The following is a 17238-nucleotide window of genomic DNA, read 5'->3' on the forward strand; positions in this document are numbered from 1 at the left end:
TTCCCTTTCTTCTGACAAAGCAGCACCCAGTCCATGCCCTTGGCAATGACGCCTGAGTCCCTGGGCAGCAGCTCTGTGGTGGACTCCCCTGTGGAAGGCCAGTGGGGAAGACCACCCAGAGGGATGTTTTTTCCCCACCCCCCTGCCAGCATGGATGCTCTTCACTGTGCATGGCGCTGTTGTTTTGTTTGCAGCTCCCTTGAGTCCTTGCTCTCAATTAGCTGTGTGGTGATGAGTCCCGCAGGTTAATTACATATTGTATCTAAAAAACAAAAGAGAAGATCTGTCTATTGTTCTAAACTCATTGTGCTTTGATATGAATTCAGGGCTGTTGTTTTCACTGGCTTTTGTTGTTGCAATGGAGACAGAAGAACCACTCTGAGCTCCCTACCTCTCATCCCAGGATTGCTCACTCCCGAGTCCCTGCTCTTTTCAGTCTCACCATAGCTGGGAGCTGTGCAGTCACCTGTTGGCCTGATGCCCTGGTCTGCTCCTCCCGATCCTCAGTGGAGCTGGGATGAGTGGTGTGCCAGTCCTGCCTAAAGCTGAGGCTTACCCCAAGCACCACATGAGGCCTGCTGGAGCTGAACCCACAGCAGCATCTCCCAGCCAGCAGCTTGCAGAGCCCAGCGCTGTGCTTTTGCTGCATGCTGCTCTGGGGACCTCTGCAGCACTTTCGGTGATGACACTGAGGCCTCCTCCATCTTTGCAAGTAGCAGCAATACATGTAGTCCCCAGCAACATGTGTGTGTGAATTGGCTACTGCCTTGGCCAGAGGACTTTGGTCCTCTGTGAACATAGATCCTACCTGCCCTTGTGCTGCTCACATACCTGGTGTGGGCTCTGTGGTCCCAGCCACAGCTGTTCCTCTGCTTCCCCTACAACCACAGCTCTGGGCTCTTAATGCCACTAGGTGCTTGGACTGGTCCCCAGTGTTGAATTTTGGGTGTACTGATTGTCTGTCACTTATTCCTATTTTGTACTGGATGTCTTCCTTGGTTTCTGATGGCTGAATTCAGGTTATGGCTTAGGAGGCTGCTGATTTGGTTTTCTTAACCTCTTACTGAGGGAGTTTTGGGCTGAAGCGTTTAATAAATTCAGATAAAGTGCAATATTCTGTCTCTTTGTAGGAATTCTTACTTTAAACTACCTGCAGCTTGGGGAAACACTTCCAGTGCAGAAGGCCTTCTGGTATATGTCTTGTGGGTTCTCCTAAGGACTTGTAAAATACTACTTTTTATGATTAAATCTGCTTTTGTCGCTGTAATGAAACTGTCTGTTCTGTGGTTTCTTGGGCCTTTCTTAAAGATGGAGGTGATGCCTGCTATGACGTGATCTTCTGGTGCTGTGGTGCAAACCCCCTTTATAACTGAGAAGTTGGACAGGTTTTTTTTGACATAGCTATCTATGGATCAGGGCAGAAATTATTTTGCTTGGCACCTGAGGCACAGGAAGCCTGCAGACTGCCTCATGATGGGCATGGGAGGAGCTGGGGGGAGCACATGTTTAGGGGAGGTGGATAAAAATTCAGATTGCATCAATTTAGTCTTCTTTGAGCTGACAAAACAGTTTTTCCCGTTAGAAAATTGCAGAGCTTCAGTGCTCAGCTGTCTCAGATGGCAAATAAAAGGTGATTATTCAGTATGGGAATTTTGAGTTGCATTTTGCAGTGCACTGGAGGTGGAAACCTTACATTCCCAGATGCATTGAAGTGACTTCAAGCACTGGACCTGAGCAAGCACAGGCCAGAGCTGCATCTCCCCTGGCAGCACAGTAAGTGTGAGGGAGGTTTATTTGATGGCTTGTCCCTGCTCTCTACCTGGGTGATGCTGTGGCAGAGAAATGCAGCTTCATTTGCCATCACAAACCTGTAGTGCCCTCCTAGGTTTGCACTGAAGACCCCCAGAGAGGTAACAACTATGCCCTTGGGGGTACCTAAGGCAGTATCTGCTATTGAGATGAGGAGGGGTCTGTCTCTCCTGGGCTTCTGCACCATTGGAGTGGTCTTGGTCCCTACTATCCCAAAAGGGGCTTTGTAACCTTAATGCTTCATGTGGCCACCGGAGTCTGACTTAGGGCTTTTGCACACTCTGCCTTGCTCTGTGCCCTTTCCCTTGGCAGGAGAGCAAGGAGGAACAGCCCAGGAGTCCCAAAGCAGGAGGAAAAGCTGGTGCCAAAGCTTTCCCCCACTGCGCTACATCCCCAGTCTGTAGGCAGAGGCTTTAATGGGATTTTGGGTGGTGATGGCGGCAACCATCTGCCTTTCAGCTGTAGCGAGATGTCCTTTCACTGTCTGTGCCTGCCAGGCTTTCTGCTGCTTTGGGGTGTCCCGCTTGGCTTGTTTCTCTGGCAGCATCTCCTTGCAGGGAGTAATTACCTCTATGCTGGAGCAGTCGATATTGCAGCCGAGGTAAATGGAGGGGAGCATGATGCTGCCATGTGCCATCAGGGAGGGGGGGGACATGAGAACCCCTGAGGTCTGGCCAAGCTCATCTTCTCTGTTGGTCCTAATTACAGGCTGGTCTGGCAGGAGACCCCGTGGGCAGGATTGTTCCCAGAGCAGAGGAGATAGCAGGAGAGCCACAGCTTTCTCTGCAAATGAGCCACCTCAGGGCTCTGAAGAAGCTGTCCTTCATGCTGGAGATGCCCTTGTCCCAGGCTGGGGGTGAGCTGGTGGGGGGAAATGACCTTTTTGGGCTTGAAAGATATTTTTCCCAAAGCAAAGGGAATCTCCAGTGCCCTTGGAGGTTCATGGTAGCTCGAGTGGCTGTCCCCAGCCTCATCCAGGGAGGGCAGTGATGTGCTGAGAGGCCTTGGGGTGCCCGTGCACCCACTCTCCAGGGACATGGGGCTGGAAGGCTGTGTGTAGAGCATGGGCTATATATAAGAGATGGAGAGAGCCCCAGGCTGCAGCAGGAGAGGCTGGGTGAGGTCTGGATGGGGGCTGTAGCTGCCTCATGGGAGCCATGGGTGCCTTGGCTCCTGCTAAAGCCACCCAAGGGGTTTGCTTCACCATATGATGGAGAAATGGTCTCAGGAGCATCAGCACAGCTCTGTTGCTGTCAGCTGAAAATGAGGAGAGAAAGAGTACTCCCCTCAGTGTTCATTACAGAAGGGGGAGGAAAAGGAAATTATTGTTCTCCTTGGGCTTTTTCTGAGGGGATAAGAGAAACAACAGGACCAGGAAAAGCCAGGAAAGGAAGTGATTCATGTTTAATTCACCTTCCAGTTCCTATTACTGCTTTTCATTTGTGCTACATGGCAGCATTCAGAGGCCCCAGCTGACATCAGTTACCCCACATGTGCAGCCATTGCTTAGCCTGGAGTGGGAAGCACAGTGAGGAAGGTGACGAGCATCCTTCATCTGCAGGGAAACCAAATCATGGGGTGGGTCAGTAGCTCTGCTGGCTGAGTAGGAGCTGCACTGAGCTTTCCTCATTATTTCAAGAAACGGGCAGTGAAGAGGGGAGATGATTTCCCCTGGGGGACGTGATATCAATTGCCTTGTTATAAATTGCTCTCCATCCCTGGATGTTTCTGCTACTTCTGGGGCTGTTTTTGGCTCTTTCCATCTGTTGGGCCCGTGACAAATACCTGGGTTGCCTGCTGCCCTAAACCTCAAAGGTTTGTATTTCAGAGCTTTAGCAGTTGTAGCCAAGGTCTCCCTGGGCTGGCTAGCTGGGAGCTTGCCCGGCAGCAGGAGGGCAGCTGCACCCCTGCTATGTAACTGCAGGCTTCAGAGCAAGAGAAATGAATGGTGTGCTCTTCATAACTCCAATATCAGGCACTGGGGGAAAGGGATGGAGCTCAAAAAAACCCAACCCACCACACCCTCAAGGCAATGACCCGTGGGGCAAACGTTCAATTAACCATCTGCTGTCTGTGTTGAACTAGTTTCCCACTCAGCAGATCTGGCAAGAAATGAAAGGTGTTTTTCTGCTGCAGGGAGCAAGTGATGTCCTTCTGTGGCAGCAGGTTGGAGATAGATTGTGCTGGGGTTTGGGGGCAGAAACCCCCCAAGTGGGGCTGAAGCCCTGGGGATGTCCTCACCTGGGGTGGATCTAATGCTCTGGAGGTTGTGGGGCTCAGCAGGCAGTTTTATAGTAGGTGTGTGTGTGCATATAATGAAATGGAACTTTTGAGATCAATCTTGTGCAAAACAGATATAGTATAGCATAGTCATCAAGACAGTGCAAGGAGAGTTTTTTTTATGTAGGAAACAGTATTTCCTTTTAAAGGAGTAGTAACTGCCTCCTAGATACCCCTTTTGTGCATAGTCTGGGTTGTTCTATGCCCCTCTGCAAGGCTGAGGCTAGCTAGCAAAATCCCTGAGGGTTGAGGTGCAGACAGGTAATTCACTGTCACTCAGAAGAGCAAAACTTGTTACAGGCTCTAACATGTTCCTAGGGGGAGGTAGAAGAAATGTGGGCACTTAGAAGGTAACAATTTTGTCTCTGGTGTGTAGAATGACAAAGAATGATGTTACTGAGCTTACTGGTGGCAATGAGCCCTGCTGTCCCCAAAGATAGGGACCTAGTGCTCGTTGCTGAGCCCTGCACCCAGTGTATCCACCCTGGAGAACAGCCAGAGAGGAGAAGCTGGTCCAGGCCTCTGCAGCCTGAGGGGGAGCAAATATAACCCAGCATCAGGGCGGTTTGAGGGGAAACCACCTCCGCATGGGCACAGCAAAACCTTTAATGGGATCCAGCAGATCATGATATCAAATCTTGCTTAGCAGATGTGCTGTTCTGATTAGCATCAGCGTTGTATAGTCCATCCTAAATAAGGGTCTATTTTTGCAACTGTCTGGGCTGGGATTAAGTGGATGATCTGTCCAAATACAGGGACCGATGGGATCACCAAGTGGATGTTGTTCCTGGTGCTGCCTGGCACCAGCACTGCCAGCCTGTGCTGCTTGGGTACCGTCAGCCCTGTGTTTGTAGGTGCTCGTCTATCCAGGGTTTCTGAACAGTTTCCCAGCAACAGTTTCCTCAGCTCCCTGCTGCCTTCAGCTAAAAGTACCCAAATGTGAGCTGCAAGGGAAGGTGTGTGGGGAGAAAAACAGGCAGTGGAGCAAACTAGCTGAATCTTCTGAAATCCTGGGATTAAAAGCTGAAGTTTCTCACTAGCTTCCTCAAAGTAAAGCATCAGCTCTTCTTTTTTGTGACAGTTCTCTGAATCTGATGGGTGTTTTCTGCTGTTCTGTTGGTTACCAGCTTCCCCCTCCCTCTGCGTGCCTTTGTTACCCATGGGAGTGCTGTTTCCATACGAGGTGGTGCAGGCAGCCCTGGGTATCTCCTCTAAGGTGAGACACAGGGGAAATCCAGAGAAGCTTTCTGAAGTCCTGCCCAGGTGAGGTGGGTTGGGGTGAGTCCAGCAGCCCAGGTGGCTGAGGAAGACAGAAAGGGAGGTGAGAGCAGAGACACCCAGCTGGGCTCAGCTCTTGAGAGCAATTTCTTTTCCTCTTATTCCATTCCTCTATCCAGGTCTGAATTTCTAGATTTAAAAAATAGTACAGTAACTCCTGCTCTCCATCAGCTGGGTAACGGGCTGTGCTCAAAGCTGATGCCTGGAGGCACACATCGTTTCTGTATTTTCCGTGCCCTGTTAAAATCTTCATTCTTTATGTAGTCTTGGGACCACAGATGTCCCCTAGGTACAGTCAGCTTTAAATCTGGACTTCATCACACCAGACTTGTCCTAGAGTAGCATGTATATGTTTAGCCCTGCCTGGGGGGAGTCCAGTGCCCATGCACAAGATTGGCCATTGCCCAGATGGACCTGCTTGTCCATGGCTGGAAGCAGTGGGCTCTTGCACTCTTCCATACCACTTAGCTAGATGAAAGCACATAACGTATCACTAGTTATGTTGTGCCCTGCTGATACCCTGGCTGGGGCATCCTGGCACTGGAGCAGCAGGATTCCCACCCTGCCTAGGAAGTCACGGTTGGCCCTGGGCTGCCCCAATAGCATATCCCAGTGTCCTGCTGGCCACCAGGAGATGCCTGGGACCTGGCCTGGCATACTGGCCACTAGCTGAGGGAAGCTGTGGTGCCTTTTCATGTGCCATCACAGCTGCAGGCTACTGATTTTTCTCAGAGGTTACCAGGTTCCCCTGGATTTAGCTGAATGGTTTGGGTACAAAGTTCCTCAAAGCCCCATTGAAATCTCATTTCTACTGACAGACACGCTGGGAAAACTGTATTAAACCTGATAAGAGCTGGCTTGGAGATCCCAGCTTTTATAAATACAGTAGCTGTCAGCTGTTTCTGTAATGCTTTAACGCCCATTGTAAATAGCTCCAGCAAGCAGAAGGATAAGAGCGATGCATAATAGCTGTGGTTTAGGATATGTGCTGGTTTAATGTGAGCAGCTTGGGGATTAGAGGGAAGCACTGGAAACAATGGCTGCAGCCCTGCAGGCAGCTCTGGGAGTGCTGCCTGCTTAGGTTGCTGCACATCCTCACCCATTGCTCCCTTCCCTGCTCCTGCCTGCTGGGTGACCAAACTCACCCCCTGCTTCAGCACCCTGGTCCCCAGGCAGTGCTGCATGCCTAGGACAGAGGTGGCACGCAGGATTTGTGTGTTTGTGGAGCCTCTGTCTGGTTTGCTTAAAGTTGGGGTACTTGGGGCTAAAACGTGAATTTCCTTCTGGGCAGGGGTGGGAATATAGTGGAGTCTTTGCAAGATACCTCTCTAAATGGTAGTATGTGAATGTGCATCCACAAAAGCCATGACTGCCCCACCAGGAGAGCAATGGGGAGAGGAATGGTCTGTTTGGTGTAGAGGAGAGGCTGCTTGGTGACTGGGATTGACATGAGCTGCATCAGGAGGAGAGAGGTGCCAAAAAAGCTATTCAGCTTTATAAGCTATTTCCCTGTTGCTCGTACGTGTCTCTGGGTGCCTCCTGCGGTGAGAAGCCCTCCCTGCCTGCTGGCAGGAGGATCCTGTTTGGGTCTGTTTAGACATTATTTCACTAATATTGTTGTTTATCATGGGTTGGAGCTGTGCCTCAAAGCCTGAGCAGCCCTGTGGGGTGCTGGCTGCCTGGTGTGGTGTGTGCCTCCGTGATCCCTGGGCAGGATTGGCCCCCGTGAAAGCATCGCTGGGGCTCCCTGGGGAGAGCCATCACCTGCTCTCAAAGAGTCTAACTTTCTTGGCGTCTTATATAAAGCTGGGGAAGGCTGGCAGTGTGGGGATTATCTAAGGACCTGGCATGATGGGTGTGTAGTCACCCCCCCTTGCAGTGTTACAGTAATTTTGCAGCCATGTGGCTTCAAATCCATGGGCGGTGACAGGGGCTAGAGCCTGCTGGGCGAGCCAGTGTGTCTCAGCAAATCTTTTGGTTAAAAGCTTGGAAAATAAAATCCAGTTTGTTTCTGGACATCAAAGCAGGTGGAAAGGATGCTGCATGCTAAATCTCTCCTGATCAAAGCAGGTGAATTAGGCTTGAGCTGCCAAGCCCCAGGACATCCCCAATGAGTGGATTAGACTCAACCTGTGAAACTTCCTGGGGCCACTGAGCTTCAGGGGTTTTTGTGGCTGTACTGGGATGGGGTCATGTGGCTTTTGAGCTTTGTGTGGTTCCCTGAACTGGAATTTGGGGGGATGATCAGATTGTGCTTGACTGGTTCTGCCCAAGCAAGGGCTAGGAAAAAACTGAGATGAAGGTGGATTGGGCAACCTGCAGCATCCTCCACCCTGCTCTTGATATAGAATCATTAAGGTTGGAAAAGACCTCTAGGATCATCAAGTCCAACTGTCAACCCAACACTACCATGCCTCCATAGAATCATAATGGGCCATATGCTGCCACGGCCTCAAAAGGTAATTTTCTGCTACTCTGCAAATGTAGCCTACAAACTAAGTTCAGAGAAGGCAGAACTGTTAAATATTGACTTGCCTTTTAAGATAAAACTAGATTTAATTCATAAGAGATTACAAACTTGCTGTTTACTTCAACTGAAGAAGATATTGAGCCCCCTCCTGCCATCTGCTGAAGGTAAATATTTTATAAGGGCAGGTACATACAGAGTTGAGTCAAAAATTTCAGCAGGACCAGCTGAGGGCTTCTTTTAAATGGTGGTGGCTGTTAACACCATGCAAATTTTGGGGACAGTGAGGATTGTAATGCTTGTGGCAGTTTGCACCAGTGACTGACTGGGGTATGTCAGCCTCTCCACATCAAACTTAGTTGGAGAAACACTGAATGTCTGAGTCTTGTTGTGCCTGTGAACTGAGGGAAGGCGTACCTCACTCTAATTAACTGGTGGTCACAGAAAATGGGTCATAATGAACTCACTTGGTGTTGCTTATAACATCACAAAAGATAATACCTGTGAAAGCAACGATTTAGGAGTTATGTTTGACTTGAATAGGAATGATATAAGCAGAACTTAAAATGGGTAAAAAGTTGTCTGGTCTGCCTCAGCGTTCCTGTAAGTGGAGAAGCATTAGAAGGTGTTTGTTTCTGGTGGCTTCTCTGACTTTAAGCTGTGCTAGTTAATAATATTTTTAGTAATGTGAAAGACACAGCTGTTGGTAGAAGTCTGCAGCTGATGGAGTAGTAGTATGTAGTGAAGGCAACAGGAGACCAAAATTCTGACGGCAAATGCTTGGTAACCTGGACCTGGTTCTCTCCTGTTCTCAGGACAGGAAAGTGATTGCCTGGGGAGGACTAGGGGCTGCTTCGGAAAAATCCACCAAGGCCTGTCTGAAACCTACCTGGGTGAGCCCTGGGGTTGGGGAGGAGCAGCCAGTGAGTGTTGAGGGACTTTGCTACTGCTTTTATTTATTCTCTTGGAATAACATGCCCCATTCTAGTCTGCAATCAGGGGGATGCTGAGAGGGTAGCTTGGAGTGAATTTAAAACCATGATTAAAGGTTTGTTGGGAAAAGCACCACACAGCCAGGGACCTGATATATTTGGACTGCCATGGGGAGGTGACTTGATCTCTGGCTCTTAAATGCTTGTAGCAACCCTAGGGTGAGGACTTGCCCATCCTCCTCAAGCATGAGGAAGATGGCGTACTTTTTGGAGGAGACGGGAAGATGCCGCCCACATGTTGCACCCCGGGGCAGTGCTGCTGGACTGCCCACCCTGGGGACTGTGGCCTTGTCATGCCTCTTTCCAAACCCTCCTGAACAGCTGCAGGTTTTGGATATGGAGCAGGGGTGGATCTGGGGAGGTGCCTCCGCTGGGGCATTGCTGTAGGCACCAGCAGCCTCCTGAGCTGTGGGAGCAGGTAACTGGGCAGTGCCACAGAACCATCCTTGGTCTGGTCCCGTAATGGCACCCCAGGGCACTTGTTTGGGTTGGCTTTCCCAGATGTGTGGATACCAAATGGCTTTGCTAAACACCAAGCTATTGCAAGGAGCTAATTGACATTCCATTGGATCCTCAGGTCTTTTTGTGAGAGAAATTACTAAAACGCAGCTGCAGCCTTCCCAGTAAACAATAAGCAGTTGGTTTCACATAGCTCCCTGTCAAAAATCCCAAACTGGAAAGGCCGGAAAACAAACAATCAGATTAGAAAGAAATGGGGTTTTGGCACTGGTTCCCTCCGTGTTGACTGGGCTGTGAGACAGACCCTGAGAAATGGCTCAGATTTTAGTTAAACAGCCCAGACAGAAGTAAGGGAGAAAGGGAGAAAAAAATGGGATAAAAATGTTGGTGTGCTTAAATCCAGGCACCTGCAGTTGGAGAGGAGCAAAGCAAGGGTATGGGTCTCTGTGTGCTTTCCAGATGGCAGATACATTTTAAACACCAGAGGCATAGTTATACCCTGGGTACTGAAGCAGAACAGGCACCAGGAAAATACATGCTTCAGTTAAAAGCTGGGAGTTTGGAAATTGAGAGCAGCTCTTGTTTTGTAACCAGAATATAAACCACGGGTCTGAGGTAGAGCAGCAGGCAGGGCATCTCTGTGGGCTCAGCTTTCCCAGTGACAGGTTGGGTCTGCTGGCTCTCTGGTCATTAACCTAATTGACAAAAATTGGCTAGGGCATCCTGGGGGGGATTTGTTAATATTTTTTTTTTCTTGCAGTCTACAATAGCAGATGGGTGAATGAGATTTTTTTTTTTTTTTAACAGAGGACAAATTTAATGTTTCTTGATCATCCCATTCAGAGTGCAGCATCCTTGTGATTCAGCTGGCCAGAAGCATGGTCCTGAAGGGGAGAGGTCCATGCTTCTGCCTGCCTCCCTCTGCACTGTGTTATTTTCCTTTATCTTTTGCAGCACAGTCTCAAAAATTTCTGTTACTGAGAAGTGGTATGTTTTTTTGTTTTGGTGTGGGTTTTATTTTTTCCAGTAAGGCTTGGTGGTTTGGGAAAAATTCCTGCTTTGAGAAAGTTTAGTCTCACTTTACATAAACACCCTAAGATTTAGGCCATTTTTTCCCTTTCAGTCCTTGTTACAGTGTTCATATTATTGTGAGAGAGTAAATATCATTAAAGATGTCTCAAGTTTCATGGGCTTTCCTGTTGTGAAACAGAAGTCTGTATTTTGGCATATGTAAGCTCTGGGGTACAAACCTTAACGGAGACATCAGGGGATAGCATTTGGCATTTACTAGAAGGTGCTTTTTTCACCCTGAGGTGGTTTCACAGGTTTCCAAGAGTTCACCAGCCGTGGAAGTCATGCAGCAACCCTTACCTGATTTCTCTAAGGTAATTGCAACCTCCTCTTTCCAGGAGAGCAGCACTTCCTCACCGTGAAGGTCCATGGCTTTCTGGTGGGTCCCTCCAGGTCTCACCACTTGATGGGACCAGCAGACAACTTGGCAGCTTGCACATATGCACTTCCAGCAGCTGTCCTCTGCTGCGTTGGAGTCTTTGATGAATGTATATGGCTCCTTTGTTTTTAAAGATATTTTCAGCTGGCCTGCACTTCATGTCTTCCTGTCTCTTTAGCTCTGTTTAAAATATGACTAGTAGAAAAATGCACAGATCAACTTGGAAGCAATTCTGACCATGAAACTCAAGAAATGAGGCATGTGCCTTCCAAAACAAGGGGCTGCACTTTCTGACCCAGACTAGTCAAGTTTACAGATACTGATGACCCAGAGGGAGTGCAGAGCTGTACCACGCTATTAATCCCTCCTGGGAAGCAGAGAGTGGCAGGTCCTCTTGCTGCAGCTCCCCTGGGAGAGGAGGTGGTACCTGCATGGTGGTCCCTGATGGGTTGTGGGTCCCACACACAGGACAGACAGAAAGATGTGGGACAAAAGCTGGGCGCTCTCTTGCCCCAGCACAGCCCCGAGCCTGTGCCAGGGAGGGCAGGCTGAGACACTCTGTTACGTGCGATGGCATGGACAATGCAGAAGGTGGAGGCAGAATAACCTGGGTGGGGATGATGGTGCAGGGCTGGGCATGGGGTGGTCTGCATCACCCTCATAAAAGCTGCTGGTCCACTGATGCTTGACAGAAGCCAATGCAAAGCTAGCTTGAACCAGCCCGAGTGCTAAAAACTCAGGGCAGGAGTGTACCTTGCAAGGGGTCCCTTCCCCCGTCTCAAAATGGGAGCTGTTTTATCCAGACCACCTCACAGTGTTTGTCTGACCTGCTCTCAAATCCCAGCAGCTCCCCAGCTGTCTGTCTTGAAGCTTAAATAATCTTTGCTACTAAGCTGGTTTTTTTCCTTCCTAGTGTCTAATCTACAGTTTACAGCCCATTACTTCTTGTCCTGTTCCCTGTGGGGATGCAGTGCAATTTATTCCCGCACCCTTTGTAGCAACCTTTTACATAATTGAAGACTGCTATCATGTCTCTTCTGCCTTCTGATTTCCAGACTAGACAAATCCAGTCCTTTCAGGTTTTTTTTTCCCCAACAGGTTCTGTTTTGCTGCCCTTTGTATGCTCGCTTTACTGCCCTCCGAACTGTCTCCAATTAGTCCACATCTGAAGTGTTTGTGGCTGTACATGCAAGAAGGAGGAGGAGAAAAGCTAGTTACACTTTTGTGCTGCATGGAAGGGAAGCAATATTAAAAAGCTAGAGGTCCTCGGGGTTGCTCTACACAGTGCTGCTATATGGGAATAAGAGGTTAGTAAGCTAGCAGTGAAAATAGAGCAAGTCCAGGTAGTGTCTGCAGATGAAATGGTGCTGGGTTTGGGCAACGGGCTCAGACGTCTCTGGGTGCTTCCATGAAGCTCGGGGTTGAGCAAAGTTGGATGCTTCTGGATGTAAAACATGCTCATTTCTGTCTAGCTGGGCTTTGCAGTTCTGCATTTTTTTTGGTTCTCTTTCCAGCCAGTGCCTCAGGCTGCTAACCTGCACCCCAGGCACTCGCCTTGCCTTCGCACGCTTGCATGGCTGAGGGAGGATCCTGTGAGCGAGCAAAGCTTGCAGGGAGAACCACCGGCAGGCGGGTGCCCTGCTGCTCACTCCCCCGAGACGACAGCAGCTCGGCACTGGGATGTCAGTGCTGTTCCTGACGCCGTCTCTCCATATTTCATTCCTGTCTAGCCGGGTGGTGGGAGGAGATGCTCAGCTTTGTCTCCGCACCGATCAGGATTGTCTTTTCTTTCGGGATGGGGAAGCTGATCTGCATTCATGTCTAATCATCCACAGAGCTGGCAAAATTATGCATGTAATGAGCTCTTGGGGAGAACCTTGCTTCTCCTCCCCCTCCTGCTGCACTAGCAGGGAGCTGGGAGCTGCCTTGTCCTTGGCACTTACCAGGGAAGGCATGAAGGGCTGTGCAGATCTGTGGGGATGGGGAGAGGGAGACAGGCGATAAACGGTGAACCCCCAGAGTTCAATAACCCCAGCTCCCACCATGAGCAGGTAACCATGGAGACATCCAAATCCAAGACATCACCAGTCCCCAAGTAACAGCATATATACATATATATTTAAATAAAGGCCCTGGGCTTGTCATTGAGAAAGCTGTCGTGGTGCATTCAGGCTGGCTGCTGTGCTGGGGTCGTCTGAGTTGCAGGGAGGCTGTGCAGGGCAGGATTTGGGGACACTGTGCATGCAGGGCCATGTGCAAGAGGGTGTTAAAACCACTTCACTGGGGGGCCAGAGGGGTGCACTGTTAGGGGGTGTGTTTGCATCCCTGCCAGTCACAGCTTGTAGCAGCAACATAAGAAAAATGGTGAGGAATGGGGCTGCTGATGTATGTGGGCTCTCTGGCAGCATTTTTTCCCTTCTGCACAAGCCAGGATGGCCATGCTTGGCCTGGATTTGGGATTCTGGTGTGCAGTGTCCTGGCAGCGGGTTGAGGGATTCCTATGCATCCTGAAGAAGAAGGGTATTTGCAGGTTTTCTGTGCTTTTTCCCTGAGGTGCAGACAGAAGTAGTGCTCTGGGGCAGGAGCACACTCATGGAGCGTGTGAATGAATGGGAGTGCTGGAGGAGATGTTTAAATGAAGCATTTGTCTCCAGGATTTTCTTTCCTTAGCTTCATTCAGATTTAGGGATGAAGGTTTTAAAGAGACAGCATCCAGGCTGGGTGGCACAAGCAGGCATCCCTGTGAGGGGGTGGCTGAGCACCTGGCTCTGCTGCTTCCCCAGCCCTGAAGGTGCCAGTGAGGCGCACCACAGAGCCATGCAATGTCTTGGCAAAGCAGAAGAAACACAACCTGTTGCCAAACAGTCTGGTGCCCTGGCTTGCTGGGTTGATGTGCACCCGTGATACCACACAGGGCTGCCCCACGTGGGTGTGGTATGTCCTGTGGAAGGTTGTGTGCCATGTAGCAGCAGATGCTGGGGCTCAGTGTGAGCATGAAGACAGGTGCAGCTTTGGTACAGCATTAGCAGCCCTGCCAGTGTCCAGTCCCGGGAGCTCCTGAAGCCCAGGATGCTCCTGGGTGCTGCTGAGCTGCATGGGTTTGTTAGGATACTTTGCAGTGTGGTGGGATGAAAGGGAAGAGCTGGAGGGGCACTGGTGTGTGGGCATCTTCCCCATCCAAACAACCCCCTGGCCAAGGCTGCAGTGGGCTTCCTCCTAGAGAAGCCATCAATGACAAGCTTTTGGGGACTCCTGTGCAAACCAGCTGGGCTTATGCTGAGCTGTGCCATGCTAAGACTTCTTTCTGCACATGCTAAGGGGGAATATAAAAAGTGTGCTGCCTTAGTCCAGCAGCCCCTTGGCAGCATTACTGGGCTGTGGTAGCGCTGTGGATCTCCTTGACCAAAATGCAGAGAGCCTGTGTCACCTCTAGCTCCCGTACTCTGCATCTTCATGTCCAGTTGTCTGCGGGTGCTGCCCTGGGGGGTCTGGGAAGGCAAAATAAAGCCCAGGCAGGAGCAGTGGGAATGCACCTCTGCAAACTGGGCTGCAAACATGATTTAAGAAGAGGCCTTGAATGCAACTCCTTCCCACCAGCAGCCCTCAGATGCAGTGGGGTAAATCTGACTGATCTGGTGGCCCACATCCTTCCATGTCCCTCATCCCCAGAGCTGCCCTTGCTTTGGCTGCTGGTTAAGGGGAGGACTTAGAGAAGAGCAGGTAGTGCAGGGTTCTATTTTGCATGGATATGTAGTGGCTGGAAAACTCATGCTTCCTTTGCATGGGAAGGGCTGTGGAGGTCCTCATGCCCTCCGAGCAAGGTGTGTGCAGGAAGGGGAAGACCTGGGCTGTACGAGGGTTTGGGGAGCACCAAGGCTGGCTGGTGGGGCAACGAGGGGTCCTTCACCACCAGTCCCCAGCCCTGGTGTGGGACTGAGCTGGTCAAATCAAACCTGCTGGAGCAGCCGGGGTGCAGGCTTCTGGGCGCTGCTCCAGCCCAGGAGCTGGGTGGGTGGCTGAGCTGGCCTGGATGGGCAGAGACGTGGCTGTTTGCTCGGTTGTGCCCCCCATCCTTACTCCCGGGGTGTGTGTGTGTGTGTAAGTGCAAGGGGGTGTGCCCGGACAGTTCCTGCTCTGTTTTGGCGGAGCTCGGCTCCTTCCCTCCTTTGTTATCCCGTCTGCCCCCTCTGGTATATGTGCGAGTTCCCTTTCTCCGATTGTCAGAAATTTCTTTTCCACTGTGTGGGCAGGAGACAGATTTTAACTGTCTCTATTTTCTCTCTCTCTCTTTTTTTCTATTTTTTTTTATTTCGTTTTATCCCCCCTCCCCCTTCCCTCTCGCATTCCTTCCTTCTCTGCTCCTCTTCTGTTTCCCTCCCTCCTTCCCCTCCCCTCTCTCCCTTTCTCCCTCCCCCCGGCTCTTTCCTCCCTTTCTATTACAAATAATGTCTCTGGAATAATATCCCGGCCTCGCCCAGCTCTCCTGCAGGAGCCATGCCTCTATTTCCAGGTAAGCGGTGGCTGGTGGGGATGGTGGCCCCGGGGAGCTCCCACTCGCTCTCCCAAAGTAGACAAACGCTGTCGCCGTGGGGGCATCGTGTCCCCCACTCGCTGCTACCTGTTGGGGACGGCCGGGAGCCGTCAGTCCCGGTCAGCTGGGGCTGTCTCCATCCTCCTCCTCTCCTTGAGGGGCTCGGGCTCGGTGGACATCTCCTCCCTTCCCTTCTCCGGCAGCTTTTGTCTCGTCCTGGCCGCCGGGGATGCGCTGAGCTCCGGGCGCACGTTTCGCCGCCGCTTCGGGGAAGGAGGATGGGGGGAAGGAGCCGGAGGCAGGCAGCGGGGAGAGGTGGGTTGGGGGGCGGGGGTCCCGGGGGGCCGGGGGCTCTCCTCCCCGTGCGGGGGGGATGGAGCTGCGCTTTGAGACGGGGGGTGGGACACACACCTCAAGTTTGAAGCTCGACTCCCCGTCGGGCACCTTCCCGAGGGTTTCTCAGCGGCTCGGCCGAAAGCAGCTCTGCTCCGACAAAGTTTTTATTAAGGTAGCCTTGGAGCGGCGGGAGCCTCGGCGCTCTGCTTAAGGTGGCTCGCCGGCCGCGGGGTGGGGGGCCGGGGGCGGCCGCGGTGGGGCTGGGGGTCCCGCTGCTCTCGGGAAACAGCCGGGGGGTGTATACTGGGGGGTGGGGGGTGTCTGTGCCGGGGCCCTGCCCTCCCTCATGCCCCGGGTGGGTGGGTGAAGCCGGGCAGGGAGTGGAAGACCTTTTTCTTCTCCTGCCTCGGGCACCTGAGAGCTTTGAGCTCCCGGGAGAGCCCTTGCTCGGGTGGAGTGGCAGTGGTGGTGTTCGGTGGTGGGCTGGTTCAGCTCCAGTCCTCCTCTGCCAACCCAAGGCCTCCCAGGCATTGCAGCGTCTCTTCCCTGGGAGTGCGCAGGCTGCCTGGGTGCCCACAGCAGCTTCCGCTGCCTGCCCTGGGCTCCCAATGTTTCATATTATCTCCTTGGACCCAGTCCCCGCTTTTTGTGGGTCTGGGTGCCGCTCCTAAGTTTGGACCCTGCCTGGGTGTTGCTGATGGCAGTGATGAATGAGCAGTCCTGAAAATCAGGGTTTGTTTGTCATGTTCTTGCAGCTCTCCTGGCTGCTCTTGCATTGCAGAGCGTGTGTTTCAGTGCTTGTGGCTCCTGCTGGCTCTCTGCATGGCTGGAGGGGGGACAGGGACAACTGCCCTCATGATCCTGAACAGACATGTGCTACTAGTACCCAGGACCGCCCTGCCTTCCCCCACAGACTGCATCCCCCTGCAAGAAGGATCTCATCCTGCTCTCGGTGCTGATGCGAGGCCAGGCTTGGTCTGTGCTGCAGATGGGGAGGTCTGGGCTCAGGATGCTGTGGGATGTGGTGACACTCTTGGCTGGTCCGGATCCATGGCCAGGGCTGTTTGGCAGATGAGGCACAGCGTTACAGAAGGTGCTGTCAGCAAGATGAGACATGCGTTTGCAGCCTCAGCTCCTGCTGCTGGCATCTTTGGCAAGACCAGGGCATAGCTACCTCCCGTCGAGTAATTGGAAACTGGGTGCCATCTGAATGGGAGGGTCTTTTGGAGAGGTTCCCTTCAGGTCCCTCTCCCTGAAATGTGTGTGCAGCGCTGCTGGCACACGGCAGCAGCGGGGTGCCAGGGAATTGAGATCTGGGGTCACTCCGGTCTACTTTAGTGGGGGTCTTTCTGGAAGACAGCTCTCCAGCAGCACAGCACAGGCGGGCATGGCAGAGCTGCAGGGTAGGCCTTGGCACTGGTGGGCTGTGCTCCCCCGCGTGCAGGTCTACAGATTTGGGAGGTGGAGGAGATGGTTGTGGCAGCAGACTGTCCCCTGGCACTGAGCTCCCCTCTGGTCTCTGCTTCTGGCTGGCTGAGTTTCCTCATTCCTTGGTGGTCCTAGAATACCTGGAAAGTTTGTTCACTGTAATTTGGATGCATTTGCATCACTTGGGCACCTGTGGGCTTCTTCCTCC

General features: G+C 51.7%; 1 protein-coding gene across 1 annotated transcript in view; it reads left to right on the forward strand.

Annotated features, from left to right (window-relative positions):
- The first annotated feature begins 14905 nt into the window (after positions 1–14905).
- The window catches only part of CACNA1E (calcium voltage-gated channel subunit alpha1 E), a 147319-nt gene continuing 144986 nt past the window's right edge, over positions 14906–17238 (forward strand). Inside the window, exon 1 of the mRNA XM_075096957.1 lies at positions 14906–15245. The gene's annotated coding sequence lies outside the window, so the exon portion shown is untranslated. The remainder of the gene's footprint in view (positions 15246–17238) is intronic.

The sequence above is a fragment of the Phalacrocorax aristotelis genome, chromosome 6, assembly GCF_949628215.1.
Source record: "Phalacrocorax aristotelis chromosome 6, bGulAri2.1, whole genome shotgun sequence".
NCBI lineage: Eukaryota > Metazoa > Chordata > Aves > Suliformes > Phalacrocoracidae > Phalacrocorax > Phalacrocorax aristotelis.